General features: G+C 35.9%; 1 protein-coding gene across 2 annotated transcripts in view; it reads left to right on the top strand.

Moving 5' to 3' along the window:
* Positions 1 to 27,312, top strand: part of LOC118187135 (hormone receptor 4-like) — a 310,713-nt gene that overhangs the window by 40,442 nt on the left and 242,959 nt on the right. Inside the window, exon 1 of one of the 2 annotated variants that reach the window (XM_085824440.1) lies at positions 20,025 to 20,047. The exons of the other annotated variant lie outside the window; for it this stretch is intronic. The gene's annotated coding sequence lies outside the window, so the exon portion shown is untranslated. Of the gene's footprint in view, positions 1 to 20,024; positions 20,048 to 27,312 lie in introns of those variants that run through there. 2 annotated transcript variants of the gene reach the window in all.

The following is a 27,312-nucleotide window of genomic DNA, read 5'->3' as shown; positions in this document are numbered from 1 at the left end:
ACTGTGCCTAACATAGTGTCTGCGCTGTAGCGACTGTACCAACCTATAGCAATTGCATTAAAACTTAGTGACTGTGCCAAACTCCAAATTTAGTGCTATTAGTACCACAGTGTACACTAAACTTTAGTGTAGCCTGAACTCTTGCAAATTTGAACTATAGTGCAGACTGTACTTTAAGCGAACTCTAACACTAACTCCTGGCATCATAACTCGACATCCGGTACTAATAGCTTCATCTCTGTGTTTAAGTGCTCACAGCACATTTGCAACCATAAGGATACCAGCAATACACATATGACTCTATAAGTATTTATTACTCTTGTTTTTACTCTTGTATCTTACATATGTGTCTATCTTCATATTTATCTTAATATCAATGCATCCTTATGTTCGTATCTGTTAGTATTTGTTTGTTTTTGCCTGTATATGTATCTATTCTTGTATTTTTTTTTTGTATATTTTTATGTATCTGTGTTATTCCAACAGCCATGCACACCCACAAAGTTATTGTCACGCAACCATTGTCAAACAATAATCCTCAGCCCCTGTTTGGTCATGTATTGATCTTTAGATCTGTATTATAAACTCCCGAGGCAGCCTCACGGGGCCCCAGGGAGTTGTTATTCCTAGATAGGGGAGGGCGTGGGACACACGCCTGTTTACCTATGTTAAACACCAGGCGTCCCCGTCCTCCGTCACCTGTCACCCTGACTAAGACACAGTAAAACTTCGCGGTTAAATACCGCTCTTCCTCGATTTGCATCCAAACGTAATTCTAACTATTAGTAATTTCTGGTAAACAGTCCCCCCCTCCCTCCGCAAATGTTTCTATAAATCCTTGATTACGAAAATGCTTACGTAAATCCAAGCCCCTAAAATTTCGCAAATTTCAATTTCTTACCAGGCGAATTTTGTCTTTCATTCCACGATAAAATGACTGCCCTAATTATTATCTTAAGTAAATAAGCCTTCCGTTCTTCTTTCCATTTCTTAATTTCCGTCATTAATGCCCATTTACTTCTGATTCATCTATTCCTGATAAAGATGCATGTAAAATCCTTTCTGTGTATTCCGCCTTCGAATATCGATTCAGTTTTATTTTTAAAATGAAGCCTCCTTGTTTTCCTTTTCAGAGTTGTATTACCTCGTTTAAAAATTGGCCTATTGTGAGCACGTTGCGATACATTCGCATCTGTTCGAATTCAATCGATGGACGTTCAGATCTTATTTAATTCAGTCCTGCATCTCTTTGCTCGCTTCTTTTGTGGTGCAGTCAGTCGGCATTGAACAGTATGATTTGGTTTTCGAACAGGTTCTTCGTGTTTTGATGCTGCTGCTGTTTAATTTGAAACTTTTATGTGAAATGTTTTAAAATACCGCCCATGGAGAGATGAACAAACTCGTCTGTGCTGCATGTTATACCATTTTATCAATGCCACATGTTTAATTAAAATATGCTGTATTTTAGTTCTTGTTGTTCCTTGCGTTTATTTATTTATTCTGAAATATCAATTGTAATTATAATTTTAAAATTAATCTTAGCTCCTTCTCGAATAAGAAAATCTGATGCGTACACCACATGACTTCCTTGTATGGCCTAATAAATTACACACATTTTTTGCTGCATTTCGTTTAAACTTATTTCCTCGAATTTCATTAGACATATATTTCTCGTTCGGTTAATTCAGTTCTCACTTCGGTACGAAGCAAAAATACATAAAAACTTCATTAGAAATTGTAAAATAGAGAAAAACCTAAAACATAAAACACAGTTAAAAGCAATTTCAAAAACAATTTTTACTATTAAAATTAGTTTCTATACAAAAACAAGCAATTAGGTCAGCGGGCAAGAAGGCAGATTTTTCGATTCACAAAACTGAAAGTTTGCTTTTGATCCCTTTCGGCAAAAAGACACTGATGGTGCAGAGACCGGCTTAATTCTCTATTCGACTGAGTTTTCAAATGCAAACAAATAATGCCATTGCTCGTTTTGAAATCTTTGAGTTTGTTAATCAAAAATTCATTAAAGTTTTACAAAATAGGAAATCGAAAATAAAACAAATTCCAAATTTCAAATGTGGTCTTCCACATGCCCATATTCGTATTCGTAGGAGGATTACGTCATTTAAAATTCGATGGCTGTATGTACCGTTGTTTTGTCATAATGCGAGAAATAGACATAAATTTATGCAGATTTTTCATTTTCATTCAAGTTCTTTTAATATAACACAGGGCTATAATACTTTGTGGCAACAGTTTGAAAAGTGATTCACCGTTTGTAGTGAATCGTCGCAAAACGTAAACAATAGTCCTTCAGGAACAAAGCCCATTTGGACTAATAAAAAAACTAATTGTTTATTTCTTAACAATTAAAAGCAATATGTTTCAGTCTAATAATTTGTCTAACTGCACTAATTATAACGCACCTAATTGATTTAATTGAAACTTTTATGTACATTTTACAACATTCGGATAGCTGTACATTACATACTTCGATGCAAAATAATTAACTAGAAAGGAAATTTTTATATTTTTATTACATGGTTATTTATATCACATCATATGAAAACTTCGTAGAGTCATTAGGTTACATCGACGCGGGAAAGTAAAAAACTGTACATTGTCCTTGCCGAGTTTTGAATTCTGGAGCTTCTGAACACGTGTCGAGGGTGCTTGCAGTTAAACCACGAAGGCGTGCGGAAAGGAGGGAAGAAATACCTTATAACTCTATATAAATGTTGTACTAAGCCTTATTTTGCATTAAGAAATTTTTATTTTCACTTCTGGAAGAATAAAACTTCTTCCCTTTAGTTTGATATTAACACACTTGATTAAGAAGTATTGCAAAACAGCGTTGTAGTTTTATCATTTATTACGTTTACTTATTTCGTTTATAATAAGTATCGGAGACAGACTGGAAAGAAGTTACGAAACCATTGTTGAAGGTTTTTCAGTACTTCTCAGCGGGGATTTTCGATTCGCAAAAGGTGGCCGACTGCACTTCCTATGTCGATACATTTTTGTAACGACTTTCGAGTTATTTTTAATCGCGTTATCTCTTCTGATTGTTGCCAATACAGATTCCTAATCTTTTGGTAAATCACAGGTGCGTGATGCATGCATTGACGATAAGGGAAAACTGATAGAGTTTCGAAATTTTTAGAAAAATGTAATGGAAGTAACAGCGTGATTTTGCTTGAAAAAAAAACTTGGATTATTAAAAGTTTATAATATTCCGCTATTAATTAAAACTAGCTCTAGTTGTATGAATTCCTAATATCTGGAAATCCAACAATCAAAATGGCCTGCTTTATTTATTTGAAAAAGATAAAATTAAGCTTTGTGTTAATTTATTGGTTTCGTTTTAATTTTTTTAATGTTTTAAATATTATAAAAAAAAAACCTACGTTACAATGTACATTTGATACAGTACTTATTTGATAAATTATTCAATTAGTATAGATAATTACGTAGGACATGTAAATTGGCCTTCACTTCGGCGAATAATTTATAAATCTTTTTACATATACCATACGCAGGACTGGCTTTCTCTATAAAAGTATCCAAATGTAAAAAGTATTCTTGAGCCTCAAATAGTTTTCGGACTTAAAGAAATAGAGCATTTTTACAGGAAAATGGTAATTTTAACAGTAAGAGAGAAAATAAAATAACCAATTAAACATTCGTGTACTTAATTGTAATTTACTTAAGTCAATGATAGTAATTTTAAAAAATACAATTCTTACAAAGTTAAGAAAGTCATTTTTTTTCGCGCAAGTGGTGGATGTACCTCATGTAGCGGGCACGCTCTGTCATCTATTGTGCAAATTCCGCAAATGTATTGTTGCGCGCGTGAGTAGTGGTTCGTAATGTTTTGAATGCACACAGAACCAATGATAGCTCGATGATATTTATTTTAACAATGATACACTGTCAGTTCTACAACTTTCCACAAAAGCACTCGTACAGCTCCTAAGTTTTACTTACGTTTATTTTATTTTAAAACTGTACTATCACTTTTTATTTTCTACTTCCGGCCAGAATTAAATACTTTAACTTGTTTATGCAAATTGTCTTGCTAACGCCCAAGTACTTAAGTTGTGGCTTTTTGCCAAGAGGGAGATTTAGGAAGCAAGCCGCTTGCCACTGCAGTTCTACGAGCTTTCACTCGGTTGCTGGTTGCCTTTAAGGCCAGAGGTTTAGCCCTCTTGATATTTGAAAACGTATCGTAGTTTCAGTAGCTCGGCGTACTATATACGTACCCTTTTAAATAAAGGCCAGTCTTAGTGCTAGGCATTTGTATACTAATTCAAAATTAGCTTTTAGTTAGAGTTTTAGTTAGTAGTTTTATATTCTTACGTTCAGACCACGAGTGGTTGGTCTCTGTATCCCGCAGTTCGGAGTACTTGTAAAAGTACAGAAAATAAAGGGTTTCGTATACCCTTCCTGCTTGTGTCGTCTGTTACACACAAATCTTGAACGTAGCTTGAGTAAGCTGCCTGTTCCTATTCAGGATACATCATGTTTCCAAAGCAAATCAAGAGAAACACAAGTCCTGACAAGCTTCTTTCAGTATCCACTCGTACAGTTCCTCAAGTACAGCGCAATCAGCAACTACACTTCAACCTATAGTTCCCAGCCAATGGCAGACTATGAACAGTTACAGTTCCTGTAGCACAGTCCATTAATCTATGCTATGGCCAGATGGGGTGGTCTCTTTATTATGGAGGCAAAAAAGAGATATACATATGCATACAAGGCACTTGAAGAAGAGTACAACAATGTACAAAGAAATATATACATGTGCATACAAGGCACTTGAAGAAGAGTACAATCAAAATATATGTATATACATGTAAATACAAACTCATATACAGATATATACACACTTACATACATAGATATTCCGAAACAAATAGAAGTATACATACTCTCACTCATATTGATACATACACCCATACATATACGTTATCATGATAGTTAAAGTTTACAAGAAGCATGTCATTGAGGTACGCATGATCCTTAGTATAAATTAGGTACTATAAATAAAAGATATAAACATGTACAGATACAGTACAAACTTTGTGTATGAAAACCTGGCATAGCATAAATACAAAATTACATATTGAACATATATACTCTGTTGCTGACACATTAAACTAGCTTATATATTTCTAACGTGCATACTGCTAGGCTTTGCAGAGCAATTATTCTGTTTTCAGGTTAATAAATGTCCCAGTTCAAGAAGAGTTAATGCCATACTGAAGGAGCGATGTCTATTTCTAAGAGAACTGTGCTTAGAAATGTCATTGTTAGAACTTAATGTGTGTTAGTTACGACTCAAGTTTGTAATATATGGCTACTATCTTCCAGCGTCAGAAGAGTAATTGCTAGTACAGTAGTCAATTATTGTTTTCAGTTTCCGCTGGGCAACTCTGTTACTTTATAGATTCTGGAACCAATTTGGCCAGAATCTGGCTCCTGGTTGCTTGAGGCTGTTAAGTGCTGTGTGTGGGCAGGAGAACACAAAATGATCTAGATTACCCTCCTTCCCACATTCTCAGTTACCATTCTCTCTAAAGCCAAAGCGGCAGAGGTATGAAGGAAAGAGCCCTTGACCAGTGAGGAAATACGTCATGTAATTGCTATTAGTTTGGATTGTTGTCTTGACCTTGGGAATGAGATTCTAAACACGTCTCCCTGTGGAGGCTTGAACCCAACGTTCTTGCCGTATTCTTAGGAGCTGATGGAATGTCCGACTCTTTAGGTCCGAGACTGGCCTAAGGGTCGGGACTTCTCGCAAAGTGGATGAATCCGCTGCTTCCTTTGCGACAACATCTCTCTCATTTCCTTCTATTCCCTTATGAGCGGTCACCCAGATGAGTGAGGGTCTTTGCGAAGCAGGCATGTGTGTTAGAATGTCTCTAACGCTGCTGACGATAGGACTGCAAGAACGAATTCCAGCTATCGCAGCGAGGCTTGAACCTAATAGGTGGGCCACCATCGCCTCCTATGAAGGGACGAACAGTTACAACCATGCCTTCTCCGGGATTCGAAACCAGGCCCTTCGGTATCGCAGTCAGCCTTCCCTAACCACTATACCGTCTGGGCAGCTCAACCTACAGTAGAGTTCCAATTATCCGAATCAATTGGGACCGTATCCCATTCGGATAACCCAAAATTTGGATTTTTTCCGAAGAAAGTGTCTACGTACACTTTAATTAATTACTGTATGCACTGCATGTTGAAAATGGAAGGAAAGAACTATTTTCAAAGAAAACAGGTTTTAATTAATTAAAATGAAAAGGCAGCACTTTTACGTATATGCTATATAGAGTACTGTACAGTACCTATAAGTGCTGAAAGCTCAGTCAACGTAAGCTGTTTGAGTGTCTTCGTCCGTTTTCGAGCAGCCAAGTCGCGCATCCCCTCTTGACAATGAGAAATTGCATGTGTGAGCTGAGACATGGGCGGACGCTCCTTCCACTTCAAGACAGCTTAAAAGGCCAGCAACCGCTTCACTAGCTGATGACCCGGGTCTGCTTCAACTCCGTCATTAAGGTCTTCTTCACTTTCTTCTCTCACACTTTCAATAAGTTCATCATCATTTGGAATTTGTAACCCAGGTTCTGACGAATCACACAGCTTCCATTCTACGGTATCCTCAGCACTAAACTTCTGAACATCCAGGAATTTTCAAAAGAATGTTTAATTCCTCAAGTGACACGTCACCTTCATCTTCTCCTGTCTCTTCCCTTTCCTTTTCTTGAGCTTCTTTTTCCCTTTTCCTTCTCTTCGTCAGTTGATGTACCTTTTAACTTGTTCCACGCACGTTTTAGTGTGACTGCTTTAATCAAGCTCCAAGCTTCCGCCACCATGTAAGCGCAATCTTTCAAAATAATTTTTGTTTCTGGCTAGTCAACATACCTTCTTCGTCTTCGCTCTCTACCAAAAGTTTCCTTCAAAGTTGCCTTCTGTAATGGCGTTTCGTGGTTTCGATAGCAGACTGGCCTATTGGTTGCAACAAGCTTGTAACGTTTGGCGGTAAAAAGATTGCAGATATAATCATTATTTTGCGAATCACAGTACGTCTCCGTCACAATTTTTTTCTTAAATTCTGAAAGCGATTCGGATAGTCAGCGATTCGCATAATCGGAGTTCGGATAAATGAAGTTATAAGAAAGAACGTGAAACGCAAAGCAATGCGAAGCGCATCTAAAAGACGAAACTCTCACGAATAGCTCAATGGTCCGAAGTCAGCTCTGGACTAACAACTGATAAGACTTAAATCTCTGGTACCTTCCATTTCTCGAAACGGTTAAAGTTATATATAAGAGCTGGATGTGGTTACAGTTACATACAGGGATCAATCACAGTTATACAAGGACCCGACCAAAATGTCACCAAGTTGGAGACTTTTAGCGATTTCTCTCCAAATTTGGTGACAAAAATTAGCTGACAAAACCTCGCCAGCTTGACGATATCTCGCCGGTTACAGCCGAAAACATCGCAGACGAAAATGTCGCGGAGAAAACAACGCAAGGCGAAAACGTCGTGCTACAAAACACCGTGGGAGAAAACATCGCAAAGAGAAAACATCGTCGTCGAAAATAAAGCGGTTCAAAAACATCGCAGTTTAAAAACATCGTCGTCGAAAATATCGTGGTAAAAAATAAAGTATCTACAAATCATCGCATGACGATAACATCGCAGACATGGTTTTTTCAAGCATGCTTTAATAAGTGTAAATGGATATTCCCATAATGATTTGTGAGCGCAAGATGGAAAGAAGGATAATTTTTACTTTCATATTTTTTATTAATTAATAACTTTTTGCTGAGAAAATAAAAAGGAAACTTAAGCATAGAAAATTAATGCAACTTATAGCACTTAATAGAATTTTAAACGGACATAGTTAACTAACAAAGGCCATTAATAAATCATTTTTATAAAGTTTTTACTGGTAATATTTCATGAAAAGTATAATCTATAAGTTACATTTAATTTTCTATGCTTAAGTTTCCTTCTTACGTTTTCAGCAAAAATTTATTAGTTAATAAAATATGTGAAAGTAAAATTTATCCTTCTTTACACCTTGCGCTCACAAATCATTATGGGAATATCCATTTACAATTATTAAAACCTGAAAAAAGCATGTCTGCGATGTTATCGTCATGCGATGATTTGTAGATACTTTATTTTTTACCACGATATTTTCAACGACGATGTTTTTAAACTGCGATGTTTTTGAACCGCTTTATTTTCTACGACGATGTTTTGTACGACGATGTTTTAGAACTGCGATGTTTTCTCTTTGCGATGTTTTCTCCCACGATGTTTTTTAGCACGACGTTTTCGCCTTGCGTTGTTTTCTCCGCGACGTTTTCTTCCACGATGTTTTTACCGCGATGTTATCGGCGGACAATCGGTGGACAATCTCTCCAGTTTAGCGAGATAACCATTTATTTCAATGCTAAACAAACTTCCCCCTGTAATCCCATGTTTCCGGCAGAATTTTGGATCTTTGAAACATTTCTTGTTACATTACATAAAATATATTACAGTTTCGCGCATAATTTCAATAAAATTATTTACAGTACAATTCCAGTTATCCGAAATCTAACTATCCGAATCGCTTTCAGAATTTTTCAGAATGAACTGAAGAAGAGAAGTGAAAGGAAAAAGAAGTTAAAGAAAAGAAAAGAAGAGACAAGAGAAGATGAGGATGGCGTGTCACTTGAAGAAATAAGAAACGTTCTTTAGAAAATTTCTTTATGTTCAGATGTTAGTACTGAGGATACAAAAGAGTGGATGGTGTGTGGTTCGTCAGACCTTAAGTAGCAAATTCTAAACGATGATTAACTTACTGAACGTGTGAGAGAAGATGATCTTAATGTCGAAGTTGAAGCAGACACGGGACCATCAGCTAGTGCAGCGTTTGCGCTCCTTGGAACTAAGGCTGATGTGGGTAGAGCGTCAGCCCGAGTGTGACTACATGCAACTTCTCCTTGTCAAGCGAATGCGCTACTTGGCTGCCCGAAAACAGGTGAAGACAATGATCAAGATGTTCAACAAGCAATGACTTTCAGAACTTGTGAGTACAGTACGCTATATAACATGTACGTAAAAGTGTTGCCTTTTCATTTTAATTAATTAAAACCTCTTTTTCTTTAAAAAATAATTCTTTTCTCCCATTTTGAACATACAGTATATACGGTAATTAATTAAAATGTACATAGACCCTATCTTCGGAAAAAAATCCAATTATCCTAATTTTTAATTATCTGAATGGGGTCCGGTCCCCATTGATTCGGATAACAGTACAGTTCTACTGTACATATATTTTAAGAGCTGACCTTTTCTTCGAAAGATATTGTGTATATTCTTCTCCCAATCATACAGCAATGTTGCAATTTTTCAGGTGTCCATTTTTCAGCTGAGCCTTTAAATGAGAGCTTGGTCGTAACACATCTTGTGTGCGTGAGTTAAGCATAGTAACTGCAGCTGTAGCAGCCATAACCTAAATACTTGCAATTGTTTGCATTTTGATGGTACGTAGTTGGAATTGTAAGACGATTTTAAAATCATCTTAAGCATGGGTTTACAATTTTTGCTGAATTATTGCTTCAAAAATCTTATCTCTCGGCTTTACACGGATCAGTTTATCCGTAAATTTCTTTCTCATTTATGTGTCTTTTCTGAATGATTACTTGAAAGACGTATAAATGGTACTTTATTATATTGTTATGAAATGTACAGGCGCGGTAGGATGGCTTTCCCGCAAAGCAGTTTTAGGGTTGCCATAAAATGGCAAGGAAAGGCAGTGTTGCCATATTTTGCAAGAAATCGCCCATTTGGCGACAGTTGGTGACAAAATTGGCGATATTCCATGGATGGATGGAGAACCTTCTGGAACGAATTCTTACCGGTTTAGCCCAGAATGTTCTCGAACACAAGCCGAAAGCTATATAAACCCTGCTGGTCCGCAGTCAGTTAGGGAGTGCCTCATCAAGAGTGCGAGTTAGTTAGTATCGAGTGGGTGTCTCGTCTAGCGAGTCAATCCCTGCGGAGTCGATCGAGTTGACAGCCGGGCAGCGAGTGCCGAGTGGGTCGTCCTGTGCACCGAAAGAGTCTGCTAGTATATCGCGGTTAGTTCATCGTCGAGAGAGCGTCTTGAGCTCCGGGAACGACTGAACCGAAGAGTCGGGAGCTGTGCTCGTGTGTCGTCGAGTGCATCGCGAATTGTTAGCGTGGAGAGTCTCGAGAGTACGTGGAGTTCCGAGAACGACCAAGCAGAGTCGGGAGCTGTACTCCGGAAAACAGAGTCGGGTGCTTTGCAGGAAGCTGTTTCCACCGTTATAGCCTGATAACCTGAAGGCTGTGTCGCTGATCGTGTCAGCGTGTTTATGGTAGTTCATCGACGACTGTAAAACGTGCTTTGGAGCTGTCCTGACAATACTGGCTAATAAAATGTGTTTCGATACTTCTCAAGTGTCGTCGTTATTCACTCCGAATCCACACGAACCCAGTAACAACTGGTGTCAGAAAAGAAAAACTCACCAATATTATATAAGAAAAAATCTAAGGCTTGAGCTTTTGAGCAAACTAAATATCTGCAATGCTGTTTTCCATCATCTGACATAGTTTAAAAATAATATAGGGAGAGTCGTATTATCAGCGCGTTCATGAATGGGTGTGTTAATAATCTTGTTCAGGCTCAGTTTTCACGTATAATAATCCATTTATCATTTATAAACCTAACCATAAACCTAAATCATTTATATTCACAGGATCACCGTTGATGTTATTTTCATTTATATGCATAAGGTCACTTGGGGTTAATTTGTTTTCCAAATTATACTTCAGCGTGATTTACCGTTTCTTTTATATGAATTTATTTTATAGTAATTTATTCTGGAATTCAATAGCTTTTGCTCACTATTGATATATTCTAATTGCGCGTTTGCATACTTTCTTTCTTTTTTCCCCCCATTTATTTGTCTGATATCGAGTAGTTGAGCTAGTTTCATTATTATTAGATTTATTTTGCAAGCCCCGAAACAGTTGTGGTTGTGATTTTTTGAATTTTTGCTTCATCTCCTCCTTTGCTTTCGGTCAGTTTATTTTCTGAAGTCTACAGTTACTTTCTGGGCATCGACTTAATGAAACGAGTAAAAAAATATTTAAAGAAAATATTCATATAATTATCAACGAATTACGCATACTTATTACAACTATAGATAGCCCCTATCAGTAGTTTAAATCGCTAATCTAATAGTGATTGCTAACTACATATAATATAATCATTAGACAGATAATAAATAATTGCGGGGAATAATTCCTGTATATAAGATAGAGCTTTCAGAATATAAATTGCGCGTGATTTTAAAAACAGCAAAAATGAAACGTCAGATAGAGTTTCAATAAAATTATCGATTTCTAGGACGATGAGACATAGGTCCCTCTGCTTCAGGAGTAAGCATTTTTGCAAAGGTGAGAGGAGTAACTAAAATAATACCCATATTTATAGGAAAATCAATGAGGAAAGTAAGCGCCATCTATAGATCAAATCAGTAATGAAACGCGAAAAGCTAAGCTGTTAAAATTTTGAAAGCTTTGGAAAAAACTGGATTGGAATTGATGTTTTTAACTGAAGATGGTACAATTTTAGGAATGTCAAAGACCAAGAAAATCCGATACATTAGCTGGGCTTTGTCAGTAATTTTCGCAAAAACCTAAATCATTTATATTCACAGGTTACAAAATTAGTTATAATAATTTTAAAATTATAGTAATTATACTATTTTGACTTTCGAAATTATTGAAATTATTTGTATAATTACTACTATTTTGACTTGCGAAATCATTATAGTAATTTTCGCAAGTCAAAATAGTAGTAATTATACTTCAGCGACCCTGCAGGATTAGCTATCCTGTAGGGTCGCTTAGGATCCTATAGGACAGGATTAGCTATTCTGTAGGTAGGATTTTGGTACAGGATAGATACGCTACAGGATAGCTATCCTTTAGGACAGGATTTAGATATCCTGTAGGTAGAAGTGACCTTATAGGTTTAGCTTATAGCTTACAAAATAAAAATTAATTAAGCGTTACATACATTAGTAAAGCAAACAAAAATAGAGAATAATTGTCGACACTTCACAAATAGAGATACTTTAAAATTTATAAAGAAGAATGTCTCTGAATTTTAACTGCAGTTAATACCAGGAAAACATTTTATGTCGTTTCCAGCATTACAAGATGAAGTGTTTGCTTCATTCCACTTAGATAAAAGCTTGTTCTAATAAAAATACTTCCACCAACCCTTTGGAATACTAATATTGGTGTCGATGGGTAACTTTAAAGCATCTTTAGCTGTGGAAATCAGCTCCCTTATTTCCATAAATGCCGTGACGACCACGCAAGTAAGTAAATCAAACACCAGTTTCCCAGTTTCTAAATGAACTGACAGATAAGAAAGTTTCAGTTAGCAATTACTCATCTTGTAATATCGTTAAAAAGGTGAAGAGATGAAAGAAAATCAGAACAGATAAAATGCATCTGGCACGCACACACACACACACGGAAAAAAAAAAATCTCAAATGTTTCAGATTTTAAATTACGTCCAAAGGGGCGTTTTTTAACGTTTTGTGTGTTACCTTTATTTATTAAGTATCATGTTCTTTTCATTTAAACCATAAAATTTAGTTCAATAGCAATGTCGCAAAAGAATTTTAAAATGAGCATATCTTTATAATTTCCGATACACAGTTCTACGCGCTGGAAATAAAAAGGTTTTATTCTCTCGTAGAGTGTTGCCATTGCTCGCTTTTAAATCGTTGAGATTGTTACTCAAAAATCCGTTAAAGTTTTACAAAATATGAAATCAATATAAAACAAATTCCAAATTTCAAATTTGGGATTTTAGATGCCCATATTCGCAGTAGGATTATGTCATTCAAAATTGGGTGGCGCTAGATACCGTTGTTTTACCACAATGCGAGAAATATACATACATTTATGCAGATTTTTCATTATTTAATTTCTTCAAATATAATGCAGGACTCAAAATAACATTTTGTGGCAACAGTTTGAAAAGTGAACCGACATTTATAGGAGTCCGACGCAAAATGCCAAAACGGAAGTAATAGTCCTTCGGGTCTCAAGTCCCTTTGGACTAAAAAAAAAAAAAAAAAATCAAGAAAAAGAAAAAAAGAAAAGAAGAAAAATTGAAGGCTTTCAGATTTTTATGTTACGCTCAAAGGGGCGTTTTTTTTAACGTTATGAGTATTACCTTCATTTATTAAAGACCATGTTTTTCTTCGCATTTAATCCATACAATTAAATTCAACATCAATATCACAAAATATTTAAAAGAGCATATCTTTAGAATTTCCGATACAGAGTCGATGAAGTTTCGCAGATAATTTTTTTTTTCCCCGTACAGTATTGCCATTGCTCGCTTTGAAATCGTTGAGTGTGTTAATCAAAAATTCGTTAAAGTGTTATAAAATATGAAATGGATAATGAAACTAATTCGAAATTCCGAATTTGGGCTTCCAGATGCCCATATTCGGGTGAAGACGTACGTTATTCAAAATTGGATGGCTCTAGGTACCGTTGTTTTATCACAGTGAGAGAAGCATACATGCATCCTTCATTATTTAATTTCTTTAAATATAATAAAGGGGTCTAATATTTAGTGGCAAAAATTTAAAAAGTGATTCGCCGTTTATAGTGCATGAACGCAAAATGCCAAAACGAAATTATTATCCCTTCTGGGCAAATTGCCCCTTCGGGCTAAAAATCTTATGTGGACACCACATGACTTCCTTGTATGACCCATTAAATTATACGCATTTTATTGCTGCATTTCATTCAAACTTATTTCCTCGAATTTCATTAGAGGTATATTTCTCATTCAATTCATTCAGTTCTTACTTCAAGTCAAAATAAAAATACATAAAAATTCGTTAAAAATCGTCATTAAAAATTGTAAAATACAGAAAAATATAAAACACCAAATTCAATTAAAACAGTTAAAAAAAAACAAGTTTACAATTAAAATTAGCATTTCTCTGCAAAAACGGCCAGCGGGCAATAAGAGAGATTTTTCGGTGCAAAACTGAAAGTTTACTTTTAATCCCACTCGGCAGAAAAAGACATTGAAAGGTACAGAAACTTCACTATTCTACTCTTTCAAATACAAACAAGTGGCGGTTTGGTAGGCTTAACTCGCCATTGTTGATAATTCTACAACTATTGCATGCAGATTAACTAAAGGCATAAAGCCCTTAAACGGAACAAAAAAACACATAATTTAATCACTTTAAAAAAAAATACACAATTTACCAAAATTTAAGAATAAAAAGTGTAAGCTCACCCAGCCACTTAACAGAATGGGAATTTATATATTTATATATGATTATACGATTGATGAAGCCGATTGCAAAGAAAGATGGAGATGCGTAACTACATGTTATAGCAGTCTCCTATACAAATTACAACGTTTAACATGAGTTATGCGAGATACAAAAGTACATACGTACAGACGTGAAGAAGAAAATCTCTTCTGAATCCATTTTAAATCCAATTTACAATCCTTTTTAGCCGAAACAGCTCTTTATTCTGTCTGTACGTATAGATGTCACGCATAAACATCGTTCAAATGGTTTCAAGAGCGGTTAAAAAGAATATTTTTATTGATATATGATAACCGAAATCTTTCGCGGTTACAGTGCTACCTTTATTTCGTACAAGGAAATAAGAAGGGAGCGGGACTGTTCTATCTCTCCCCCGTTCTAGTAGGACTATTGACGAAATTTAACTTTTTTTTTCAGTGTACTTCTTTCGTAGTGCGAGCGTCTGATTAACTCTCGAGATGGCCTTTTTTTTTTAATCACTTTTCTATCAAGAACTAGTCCTAAGGATTTTGTTTGAGAGAGAAATTGCCTAAATTTCTTCTAACTTCTCTCGTAGCACATATTTCTATTCGATTTATTTTTGCAGGCGTACCTGAATTTGTTTGAACTTCGAAATTATAACTTTGACAATTTTACTTCCTTTATATCATCTTCTATCAATTTTTTTTTCATTCGTAATTTCACCTAGAATCTATATTCACAATGATTGACTTCGAGAAAATGTTCATTGTCCTGAAACAGTTACATGAAAACTGCTAAGCTTCCAAATTCGGTATTCCTCCAGAACTATTTCGTTTATACTATCATAATTTCAGTTATACGTTGCTTATCCCCAATATTTTCATCCACATTTCTTCCCGCTATCGTGTAGAAAGCTCAAGAAAATTTTTCTAAAAATCATTTCTCTCTTTGGAAGAAATTTCGTTTTTCATTTCTTTCTTTTTTTGGTCTGGAAGTAGAACTTTAGGATACCAAAAAGTGAATGTTAAGATATAAAATCTTTTAAACTGGAAAAGAAGTTCAAAACCGGCTGGAGGATGAAAGGGGGATGCGCTGGAGGAACAGAATAGTTAAAGAAGTCTGCTAATCAGATAAATTTGCTGATGGTGGATGCTTCATTTTTTTTTCTGATTTGATAAGCACGTGTTAACTGAGCCAGGCATTCTCAAACGTATAAGGTATTTCTCCTGCTTTCCTAGCGTGCCTTCGTGGTGTAGTGGTTCTGCACGCTGGGCCGGTACTCCAGGGGTCCGTGGTTCGATTCCCGGAGAAGGCGTTGCTAATTTTTCATCTTGCCTGCTTCCAAAAAATACCTAATGTTTCTACAGTGGCGCCCGAACTAAAAGGGTAGTGGATGAAGATTCCCACACAGGATTGGGCGATTGTGTGCCCTAAAAACCCCAGTCGCCCTTTAAAAAGCGGAGTATGTAAGGTATTTCTCCCACTTTCCTAGCGTGCCTTCATGGTGTAGTGGTTCTGCACGCTGGGCCGGTGTTCCAGAGGTCCGTGGTTCGATTCCCGGCGAAGGCGGTTGCTAATTTTTCATGCTTCCAACTAACATAATGTCTCTACAAAAGTTTAATATTTTGTACTATATAAACAAGAATTAAAAATACAGTAGAAATACGAACACCTCTATATACCAGAAATTCGAGATACGAGGAAAGTATGAGCGAAACATTCGTCTCGAAATACGAGCATTGACTCGAGTAACGAGCCAGGTTGTTGGTATGCGTGGCGCGTTTTCCGATCCGGCTCGACTCGGGGAATCCCCTCGTCACATCACTCGATGTTCTTTGAACTACGTGTTTGTGCACTTGTAAATTAATTGTTTTTTACATTTAATGCGAAAATAATTACATCGCGATGCCTCCCAAGAAGATTGTTGGCTCAGATAGTGTTGAAAGAAAAAGAAGGAAGCCATGGCCATTGAAAGTAAGAAAGGAATCATGGATAAACTTAAGCGTGGCGTAAGAGTGACGGAAGTGATGAAAACTTACGGCCCTTCGACATCGACGATCTCTTTTTTCTGAGGAAGATGGAAGAAATTAAAAAACTTGTTGTGGCCAAAGGAATAACCGCTACTTTCAAGTACAGTCCAAAACTCTTAGAAGATGCCGAGAAGCTGTTGTTGATGTGTATTAACGAGAAGCAGTTAAAAGGCGATTCGGTGTCGGAAGCTATCTCCAGAAAGGACTGCATATTACCATACTTTTGCTTATTCACTCACTGGAGAGTTTTGTTACAAACTTTTATGGATTTGAAAATCATTTAATTTCTGTTACACCGGCTTAGTGTCATCCACGGGTACCCAAATGTCAGCGAACGCATTTCGCTTGAGCCGAAGATATCGTTTGCGCTAAGGTTAAGAATCTGTACTTGGACCTTCTCTGAAAAACACCAGTTGCTTTTTACTTCCTTGTACGAAGTAAAAAGGAAGTATTGTAATCGCGAAAAGTTTCAGGCAGCATATTTCAACGAAAATATCCATTTTGACCACCGCTATCGAAAGCAATTTAACGATGTTTTTGCGTCATATCTGTACGTAAGGACAGAATAAAAGACTCGTTTCCTCCAAAAAAAAACTATAAAACTGCTTTAAAATGAATTCTAAAGAGAATTTTTCGTGGCGTATGTACGTACGTACGTTCGTATCTCGTATTACTCAAAAACTAGTAGCCTCAGAACGTTGAAATTTTGTATATAGGACTGCTATAACATGGAGATGTGCACCTCGTATTTTGGTTGCAATCGGCCGCACCAAACGTATATAAATATATTTATATATATATCCACTCTGCTACCCGGCTCAGTGATCTCAGTTTCTTTACTCTTATATGTTGGTAAATTGCACATTTTTTGCTTTAAAAATGATTGAATTATGTTGTTTTTATCTTCCGGTTAAGGATTTTATGCCTTTAGTAAATCTGTATGCAATATTTTTAGAATTATCAGCAATTTTAAAGTTGTTTAATTGCCGCTAAGCCTTTTTTAATGGCGTCCATTGATGTTTACATTTGAAACAGGAGAGTAGTGGATTTGCTGCCGATCTAGAGAAATTTAGCTTCGCAACAACAAAGATAACGCCTTCATTTAATATTTAAATTATGCTTAATCCTTTCTGGAATTTTTTCGAGGGAATAAGCGTTTAAGATTGACTTCGTAATTTTTAATATAGATATTTTGAGTTTTTATGTATTTTTGCCTTCTCGCGAAGTGAGAACTGAATTAATTGAATGAGAAATACTCAATCGTCTGTGAAAAACTGTTTCTTTTTTGTTTCGTTTGCTTAATTTCTTTTATACATCATTCTAGCTTTATTATAGTATTTGAATAGAACATGTGGCAACGATTAGATAATTCTATTCTTTAAATGATATAAATTTTGTGCATTATGAGTTATAATATGAACGAAATATATACGTTAACTGTTATATAATTATTGGATTATATAACAGTTAACTTAGTTTCCGTTATATAATTATTATATAAGTTAACTGTTATATAATTATTAATACTGTTAAGTGAATCTAGCGCCAGAATGTCGCTATGGTAAACAAATACTAGAGTGAATTTTAAAGAATGCATTTATTCTATTGTGGTTTATGCGTTGTCGGCGAAGTAGATTTAATTCAATCCAATAAGTTTAAATGAAATGCAAGAAAAAATGCGTATAATTTAATATTCCAATTTAATATTTCAATACAAGGAAGTCATGTGGTGTACACATCAGATTTTTTACCAGTGTAATTTATTAGGAAAATTGATTTTTATGTTGATATTTTCAAGGGAGCGGAACGGAATAACTGGATTTCCATTATTTTCAATGGAGAAGTTTGTTTCTAGATGCGAGAAATTCGATATACGAGCTCAATGCTGGGACAAATGAAACTCGTATCTCGAGGTTTCACTGTACATGTAGCGTCATGTGCCAAAAAGGAGCGCCATTTTGCGTTTATTTTCAACATCGATATAAATCTTTTGTGAAAAAAATTGTACCACGGAAAATAATGCAATGTACCATTAGTGGTAGGTGTGCCATAATTTGAGAAGCCCTGGACTGGACTTGTGACGTTTGCGCTGCTAATATTTGATTTAAAGTTCATTAGAAAGATTAGAGATATAATTCTAAAAGATTAGAAGATTTTTGTTTAGATAAAATATGTTAAACTCACTTTAAAATCTTTCTCAGAGGGAAAAAAAATATTTATTGAAGATTTGCAGTTGAAATAAAGATAAATTCTTTGGCATTTTTATATTAAATGCAATGCAGTTTGAATTCTTACGATTTTAAAATTAATTTTTTTAATGGAGATTTTTAAAATTTTGAAAGAACGATAAAATTGCTTGACGATAAAATTAAAATTTTATATCATAATAATGGTATAGTAGTAGTAGTAGTAGTAAATTCTACAATTGAAACAAACGTATCGCATGCATGAACTGTAGTTTCAATTACATATCTTTCTCATTCATACGTCTTTTCTTATCTATCCCTTAAACGACATATAAAGAACGCTTTACTGTAGTAATTGGTATTCTAGAGCAGTGCTCCGCAACCGGTGTGCCGCGGCACACTGGTGTGCCATGAGTAGGATATAGGTGTGCCTCAATCAAATGCATATATTTGACATTTTGCAATTTTTTATCATGTATTTAATACACAATGACAATTTTTTTTCCTTAATAATGTCTATTTTAAATGTTTTTATATATTTCACTGTTCTGTGGTTGTGTGTGTGATTGTAAGTGTGTCAGCATTTGAATTTTTTCGGCACTTCCTTGATAACTCGGAACTCAAAAATATATAACTTTTTTTAAGCGCAGGTATTACATTGATAATTATTATGATTGCATATAAATAAATATCTTATGGTTTTATAATTGTATATTTTTCATATTAAAAACAAAAATTTATTGTAAATTTTGTGTATAAATCAATACATATATACATTAGCTTTTGGTGTGCCACGAAATTCCAGAAAGATTTTTTGTGCGTCGCAGGTGAGGAAAGGTTGCGAATCACTGTTCTAGAACATGTAGAAAGTGCTAGAGACGCTGCAACCAGTAAAAATTCAAAGAATCATCTCTTCGAGGATGTGGAGTGAAAGTCTTTTACGAACTGAATTTACGGGGGAAAAAAATACCCTCCGGATATGCAATAGCTCTCTATAACTGCTCTGTTTCTATTGAGATGTAAAACTGAAATCCCACATATGTAACACTGAAAAAACGCAGTAGTAAACAAGATTAAACCCTCATAGACAAAAGAGATACGAGTCTCGTTTACTGGGTCAGGGCTACGCGGCAAGTAAGGGCCCAACTACGCAACTAAGTTACACACTCTACTTCTAGACAAGAGGGGCACACACATGCATATTACGGCAACTTAAAAAGGTCGTCTTCCGGTTTGTGAGATCACCAGCATTGAACGGCAAAAACCGCGGCGGATTGCATCATTTTGTTTTTGCCGATTCCAAGAAAAGGTATGGAGGTCAAGACAGTGAGTAATCTCACACCGATGGATTGTTGCCATTCTTTCATTTGCATTCGGATAAAAATTTCAAAATGAATGAATCTCCTGGCCTTTCTCTTGAGATCTACTTCCGGTGGATCTCTTGAGGTAAGTTAGTTTGATTTATGTTTATACTGAAGCATCGCTTGGAATAGTTATAGGAGTGGACACTCCGACTTCGCAATCATCAGTTTTCCCTTTTCTCGTAATTTCCATCTTTATCATTAAATGAATTCAGGAAATCCAATGTGTAAGCTAATATATCTCAAATTTAGACAGCTGATAAAGCGGCATACAAAGGGCTAAAACACGGTTGTTCTTTCTTCCCAATAAGAGAAATCTTTCAAAATTACCTTCCGATTAATCGAGCTGTCGATCACCAACTTAGCCTTGTCAAGAAAAAGTTAAGTTTGTTTACTGTGAAACGATGAAAAAATTGCTATTATAAACCATTCGCGTAAAAGAAAATCTATGTACTGAAAATACAAAAAGAAAAATTGTTCCTTGCGGAACGATGTAAAAATTACTGTCATAAACCATTCGTGTAAAAGAAAACTATCTGCGAAAAATACAAAAAGAAATATTGCGGGAGGATTACTATCACAAACTGTTCGCCTAAAAGATAATTATCTACGGCAAATAGAAAAACAAAAAGAGGAAAAAAACTGTTTTATTGCGAACAATGAAAATATTGCTATAACAAACAATGCGGATAATAGAAAACTATCTGTAGACAACTTTAGAGGAAAAAAAGTAGAGGGGAAAAATGTGAAAGGTTTCAGATTTTAAATTACGTCCAAAGGGGCGTTTTATTAACGTTTCGTGTGTTACCTTTATTTATTAAATATCATGTTCTTTGTACTTAAACCATAAAATTTAGTTCAATAGCAATGTCGCAAAATAATTTTAAAATGAGCTTATCTTTAGAATTTCCGATACACAGTTCGACGCGCTAGAGATAAAAAGGTTTTTCTCCCACTGTAGAGTGTTGCCATTGCTCGCTTTTAAATCGTTGAGTTTGTTACTCAAAAATTCGTTAAAGGTTTACAAAATATGAAGTAGATAATAAAACAAATTCCAAATTTCAAATTTGGGATTGCAGATGCTCATATTTCCAGTAGGATTACATCATTCAAAATTGGATGGCTCTAGATACCGTTGTTTTATCGCAATGCGAGAAATAGACATACATTTATGCAGATTTTTCATTATTTAATTTCTTCAAATATAATGCAGGACACTTACATTTTGTGGCAACAGTTTGAAAAGTGAACTATCATTTATAGGAGTCCGACGCAAAATGCCAAAAGGAATGTAATATTTCTTCGGGACTCAAATCCCTTTGGACTAATTTTGGTTGTTGATTTAGTTTACGTAACCCATATACGCGCCATATATTTGTTTGCATTTATAAATTAAACCGAACCGAAACAACGTTGTTGAACAAAATGGCGAAGCCAAGTTTTAGGAATTATGGATTACGGATCGGCTTCGCCAAATTTATCGATTTCTCCTTAAAATTATATTATAATTTTTAAATTGTAGAGACATTAGGTATTTTGGAAGCAGGAAAGATGAAAAATTATAAACTCCTTCGCCGGGAATCGAACCGCGGACCTCTGGAATACCGGCCCAGCGTGCAGAACCACTACACCACAAAGGCCCGCTAGGAAGGCGGGAGAAATAACTTATATACTCCCCCTTTTAAAAGGCGACTGGGCTTTTAGGGGACCCAATCGCCAAATCCTGGGTGAGGAGAATCAGCATCCAACACCCTTTTAGTTCGGGCGCCACTGTAGAGACATTAGTAATTTTTGGAAGCAAGAGAGATGAAAAATTAACAACTGCCTTCGCCGGGAATCGAACCCCGGACCTCTGGAGTACCAGCCCAGCCTGCAGAACCACTACACCACGAAGGCACGGTAGGAAAGCGGGAGAAATACCTTATAAAATATGCATGTTCTTTACTGCACTTTCGTAATCAAACAAAAATGTTATTATTTATTTTCGATTTTACGTTTTTATGTATTCTTCAATTGCTCATTTCATATTTATATTTTATAATATACTACTGAACTATATATACTACTGTGTTACAAGAAACGGCTAATCTTTGGAATATGGAAACAGGTAGTTTGGCGACATTTTGGTAAGGCGATAAAGGTTACTAGTTAGCACTTTAGCAATAATCTGAGAAGTACACAGTTCGAATCACAGATTATTTTGTCTCAGAGAAATAAGAGATCATGAGACATGTGACATTTTCCGGAAAATTCCAATCGGGATTTTAGCTGCTAAGCACTTAGAAACAATATCGCTGCTAAATTGCAGAATCGCGCACTTGTTTGTTTGGCGCTTTTTACAAGAGTAAGAAGAATTGGATTTGTGTCAATTTTCTTTGACTTTTAAGTGAAAATAGGTCGATTTGTACATGGATAAAGTCAAGAGTGTGCGCAATGCCATTTTTGTGCAATTCTGGAATGTTTTTTTAAGTGAAAATAGGTCGACGTGTACATGGATACCGCGTGTGTGCAATTCTTAAAAACGCGCGAAGCAGTGGGCGATTCTGCACTTCTCCCAATTTCGCACCTAATCTTCGTCATAATTAAGCACTTTTGTTCCATAAAAGTTCTAGCATAAGCCTAATTCGGCTAGCAGATTGTTGGAAAAAATGTTGAGTAAAAAAAAAAAAAAAAAAAAAAAAAAACATGCCTTTACTTCGTGAAAACAAAATGGCGTCCCAAAAAAAAAAAAAAAAAAAAAAAAAAAAACTAGCAGGTTGCTGTAGCAGGGTTGGTCGCCAAAGTTTCGCCAAAAAGTCGTCAAGTTATCATAATCCGAAGATTCACCCAAGAAACCTTTAATTGCTGGTGCCTATTTAATAAAATGACTTTTTTTGTAGTTTCATCTACAGTGAAAGTTAACTTAAGCTACTGATGATATCCTAAAGAATTACTCTTTGTAGCTGTATCTTCAAGATTTATCTAAACTAAAATATGTGCTTGTAATTTCTCCCTTTAGCCAAAATTAGTTAGTGATATTCCTTTCCATTTTCCTGAAGACTGCACCCATTGCTATCAGTAATTTTTTTCTTTCCTTATTCTCTCATTTCTGGTTGTTATCCTCAGCCTTTCTGCAGGTGCTGTCTCTAGATACGTCCAGATATTTATCAGTAGAACCCTTTGAATTTAAATGTTAAATAAAATCACAAATTAATCAGTTGAACGGATTCCCATTTTCTTCCTGATAAGCAGATTGCTGTCTGGTACGGTACAGTTACGTATCATTTTTTGCTGCATTTTTCTGTAAATTGCACTCCGTTTATCTTCAGAAATTATTGTAAATCCTTTAAGAAACATCATGCGTAATTATGGATACGATGAGGTGTGTTAAATTTAAGGCAGTTTAAGGACCTTTGTAAATATCTGGGAAATATTTCATTCCCGCGAACAAAAACCTAAAATGAAAGCGGTAAGGACGCTGAACACTAGTAGTTCGGTCCAAGGTTCGAATCCTGCGAACGGGCTGGCTGCATGGGCGTTTTCATAGTTTTCCCCATGTGTAACGTGTATATGAGCCAGTTTTCTTTAGAAAGTCCTCCACGAAGGCATCCCTCCCTTTAGGCAGATAGCCGTCGTGTGCTTTGCCATAATTTCCAATGTTTTAAATGTACTGGAATGTCGAATCCTACTTTTAGTTTGAATTTTCAGATAATTAAAATTAGCTTTTAATGAGATGTTTATTGGCGAAACAGTGCGTAATAAATAAGTAAATGAGTAAATGAAAAGAAGGGAAACAAATGCTGCAGAGGAAAAAGTAGGAAGAAAGTGGAGGTGTTATGAATTACGACGATAATTCTGCGAAATCTACGACGATAATTCATTTTTGCGAAAATAGTTTTATTTTATTAGAGTGAAAAAATAATTTATTTAGCCTTAATGAAAGAGGGTACTTTATTTAAAAAAAGAAGTTCATTAAATTCATTAAAAAGAAGGTTTACAGAAAACACCTTTCAACTTTCTTCTTAGTCTTTTTGACACCTCTCACCCATTCAAACAAAATGTCAGCTACATAAATGTGGGATGAGGTTAGGATTAAAATAGAAGAAGGCAGTGGCATTTTAAAGGTATTTAATGATGAAAGAATAAACATGATTATGGTATGTACAGAGTGAAAAGAAGTAAAATAAAAAGCTCTATCCATCATGAAACGGAATTAATCATCAAGCAATATTTTCGAGCGGCATAGTTCATTTGCATCCATCACCACGTCATAACCTCATCGGAATGGAAGTCTGTCCATTTCCTCACGCAGCTTGAAGAAGTATCTCGCTGCTGTAGATGTTGCCAGATTTAGGAAAAGGCTGTTGAGTTGTAAGATCGAATGTCCACATAAATACTTTTTCCTTTCGACATTAACTAAATATTTAGCAAGAGGTAATTTATTTTGTAACCTTTCCCTTTGCTAAGGGCTCTGAACCACCTCAGGGTAAGTATTAACATTCGTTATTGACGAATTTTTAAAAAATTTAAATCCATTATGTTTTGCCATTCTGAAGGCGTGGTGAGAAGAAGCCGTTTGCCATAACGGTGGTGGTTCGGACTCTTAAGAAAATACAGATGTTTGTAAATTTGTAACGTCTTGTATACTTGAACATCATAAATTAAGCTCGACGACGAAATACTATCTAGTGAACAATTACTGAGTCTTAAAGTATTATGAACTGAAATAAAGTTTACAGATGCCACCAACAGCCAACACTTTGGGCTTAATTTAAAAGGTAATGAGTAACTTAAAATTAAATGAAGTTAAGTTTAGCCTGACCGCTTCACAGGTTAATTATCGTGCAAGGCTCTGACTTGCAAGGCGTATCGGTATGACGTGCAAGGCGTATCGGCTCTGACTCGAAAAGACGACGTAAACAAACTTAATAGCAAGAATATCTCAACGCCACAAAAATCTAATCGCTAGAAAATCAAAGACAGCAACGTGATCTTCTAGAACACGCTCTGATTCCCCTTCCTTTAAATACTAACTTCTTTCTATCTCATTTGAACACACGCGTGCTTCACGATTTGCATTCTGGCAATAAAGTGTGAGTAGAAAAGTCTTGCTTTCAAACAACAATTTAAAACACTGTTCCCTGGGGGATCTCGTAAAAACTCTTTAAAACACTGTCCCGTCGATGGGATAGGTAGGGGAGGAGGGATAGAAGATCGCTCGAGGCATTCCTCAAAAGGGTGGCACAAAGTTGGGAAACTCATACTATCACCTGTAAAGTGTCCAGGCTTTAGCCAAAATGAACTAATCCATCTACAGAGATATTATGCATAAAAAAATTTGACGAAATAAGACAAACTCATATATTGTAACCTATAAGGTACCCTGGCAACAGTCCTCATCCTTCGTCTCTTGGTCACGATGACCTGAACCATTTCCCGAGGTATTCTGCATGAAAAATTTGATGAAGTAAGGCAAACTCATATATTGTAACGTAAAAGGTGCGCATGGTCTAGCCAGCAACAGGATGAACCATTTGTCTGTTAGTCACGATAAATTGATCTATAGTTCGACCGTCTCAAATGCAGCCATGGCTGGCATTCTGCCAAAACACTTAGACTCGTCCAAAAGGGGTGTTATTACTTGCTGCGACGTTGAAAGGTCACGTGAAAGCCTTCTCTTCTTCGGAAAGGGATATGCTGGAGAGAAAGAAAGTTCCCATCCTTCCGCCCTATTTTGAGAATAATTCGGTCTGAATGGTGCATGCGTGTTTGCGTTCATGGTTGCGGATGAGACGATCGAACTATGTCTCCCTTACATATTCTGCATAAAAAATTTGACGAAGGCAAATTCATGTATTGTAATCTATTAAATGTCCAGACTTTAATCAACAACAAGTGACTCCTTTTGTCTCTTGGCCACTATGAATTGGCTCTTCTCCTGAGGTAGCCTGTATTAAATTGGGAAGAAGTTGAGTAAACTCATGTTGTCTTCTGTAATGTACCAAAATCTAGACAATGATCAAAGTAGGAGGATCAGTCACAAAAACAACAAAATATTGCAACTGTCATTTATTTTATTTATGCTTATTCGCTGGACTGACGGACTAACTGCTTGTGAAAGTGCAGGCAAATAAGATTCAAACAGTATTTTTCATTTGAATACTATAATATTAGTTATACCTCTCCTCTTGCGGTTTTCTACCTTCGGATTAACAATTATTTTGAGTTAAATTTAGATGTCGTCTTAAGTTTTTACCGCAGCAAATCGGGAATTGACCGTCTTTTTTATGTCATAACAACTTCAGTTTGAGTAAGACTCTTCTGAAGCGCTTTGTGAGCGAGTATATAGCGTCTTCAAAGTTCTGCCTTCTCTTACCTTCATTTTGTGCGCATCTATGGATAAAGGAGAGCATATGAATGATGTAAATGATTCTAATAACTTGGAGGAAGTTCAGAGTATTGTAAAGGCCAGCAATAATGAGGATGTAAATCAGGCATGTGCCACACATGGTCGGAGGACCGAATCTGGGTCAAGTCCTGATTTTGAACGGCCTACAAATTTCGAAATATAATTCAAAATTCCAAATATCGTTCCAAATTCAAATCAATACTAAGTTACAAACTCAGGAACAGTTGATTCATGATTTTTATGTACATATCAGATCATTTCAGAATACGTTTCGACTCTTGGAAAGGTCAATGATGATGGAAGTAGGCAAGATGAAAAATAGCTACGCCTTCGCCGGAAATCGAACCGCTGACCTCTGGAATATGCGTCCAGCGTGCAGACCATCACGCCACGAAGACATGCTAGGAAAAGCGAGAGAAATACCTTTTATACACTCCCTTTCAAAGGGCGACCGGGGTTTTTAGGGGACCCAATCGCCAAATCCTGGCTGTGGAGAATCATCATCCATAACCCTTTTAGTTCGGGTGCCACTAAAGAGACATTAGGATTTTTTGGAGGCAGGCAAGATGAAAAATGAGCAACGTCTTCGCCGGGAATCGAACTGCGGACCTCTGGAATACGCGACCAGCATGCAGACCACCACACCACGAAGGCATTCTAGGAAAGCGGGAAAAATACCTTATACTGTTAGCGAGTGAATTCAAATCTTTGATTCAACATTAGGTTCAGGGATTTTAAAAACTAATAAGCAAACTTGCGAATTTTCTTTTTTCCGTTTGATGTTGATGGCGAAATAGCATCACTTTCTTTACAAATGGAATTAACAGAACGACGAGAGAACCTTGTTATGAAGACAAAAATCAAGGATAGTACACTAATTGGCATTCATAAAAACTATTTCCCTCGTGACAAGTTTCCAAAACGGAAAGCTTTTTATTTTGAAGGATGAAATAGTGAAATTC

This window comes from Stegodyphus dumicola, chromosome 9, assembly GCF_044657685.1.
Source record: "Stegodyphus dumicola isolate Sdum_Otavi_A_Nest chromosome 9, ASM4465768v1".
Taxonomy (NCBI): domain Eukaryota; kingdom Metazoa; phylum Arthropoda; class Arachnida; order Araneae; family Eresidae; genus Stegodyphus; species Stegodyphus dumicola.
Note: the sequence above shows the minus strand (reverse complement) of the source record. Positions and strands in the feature narration are given on the sequence as shown.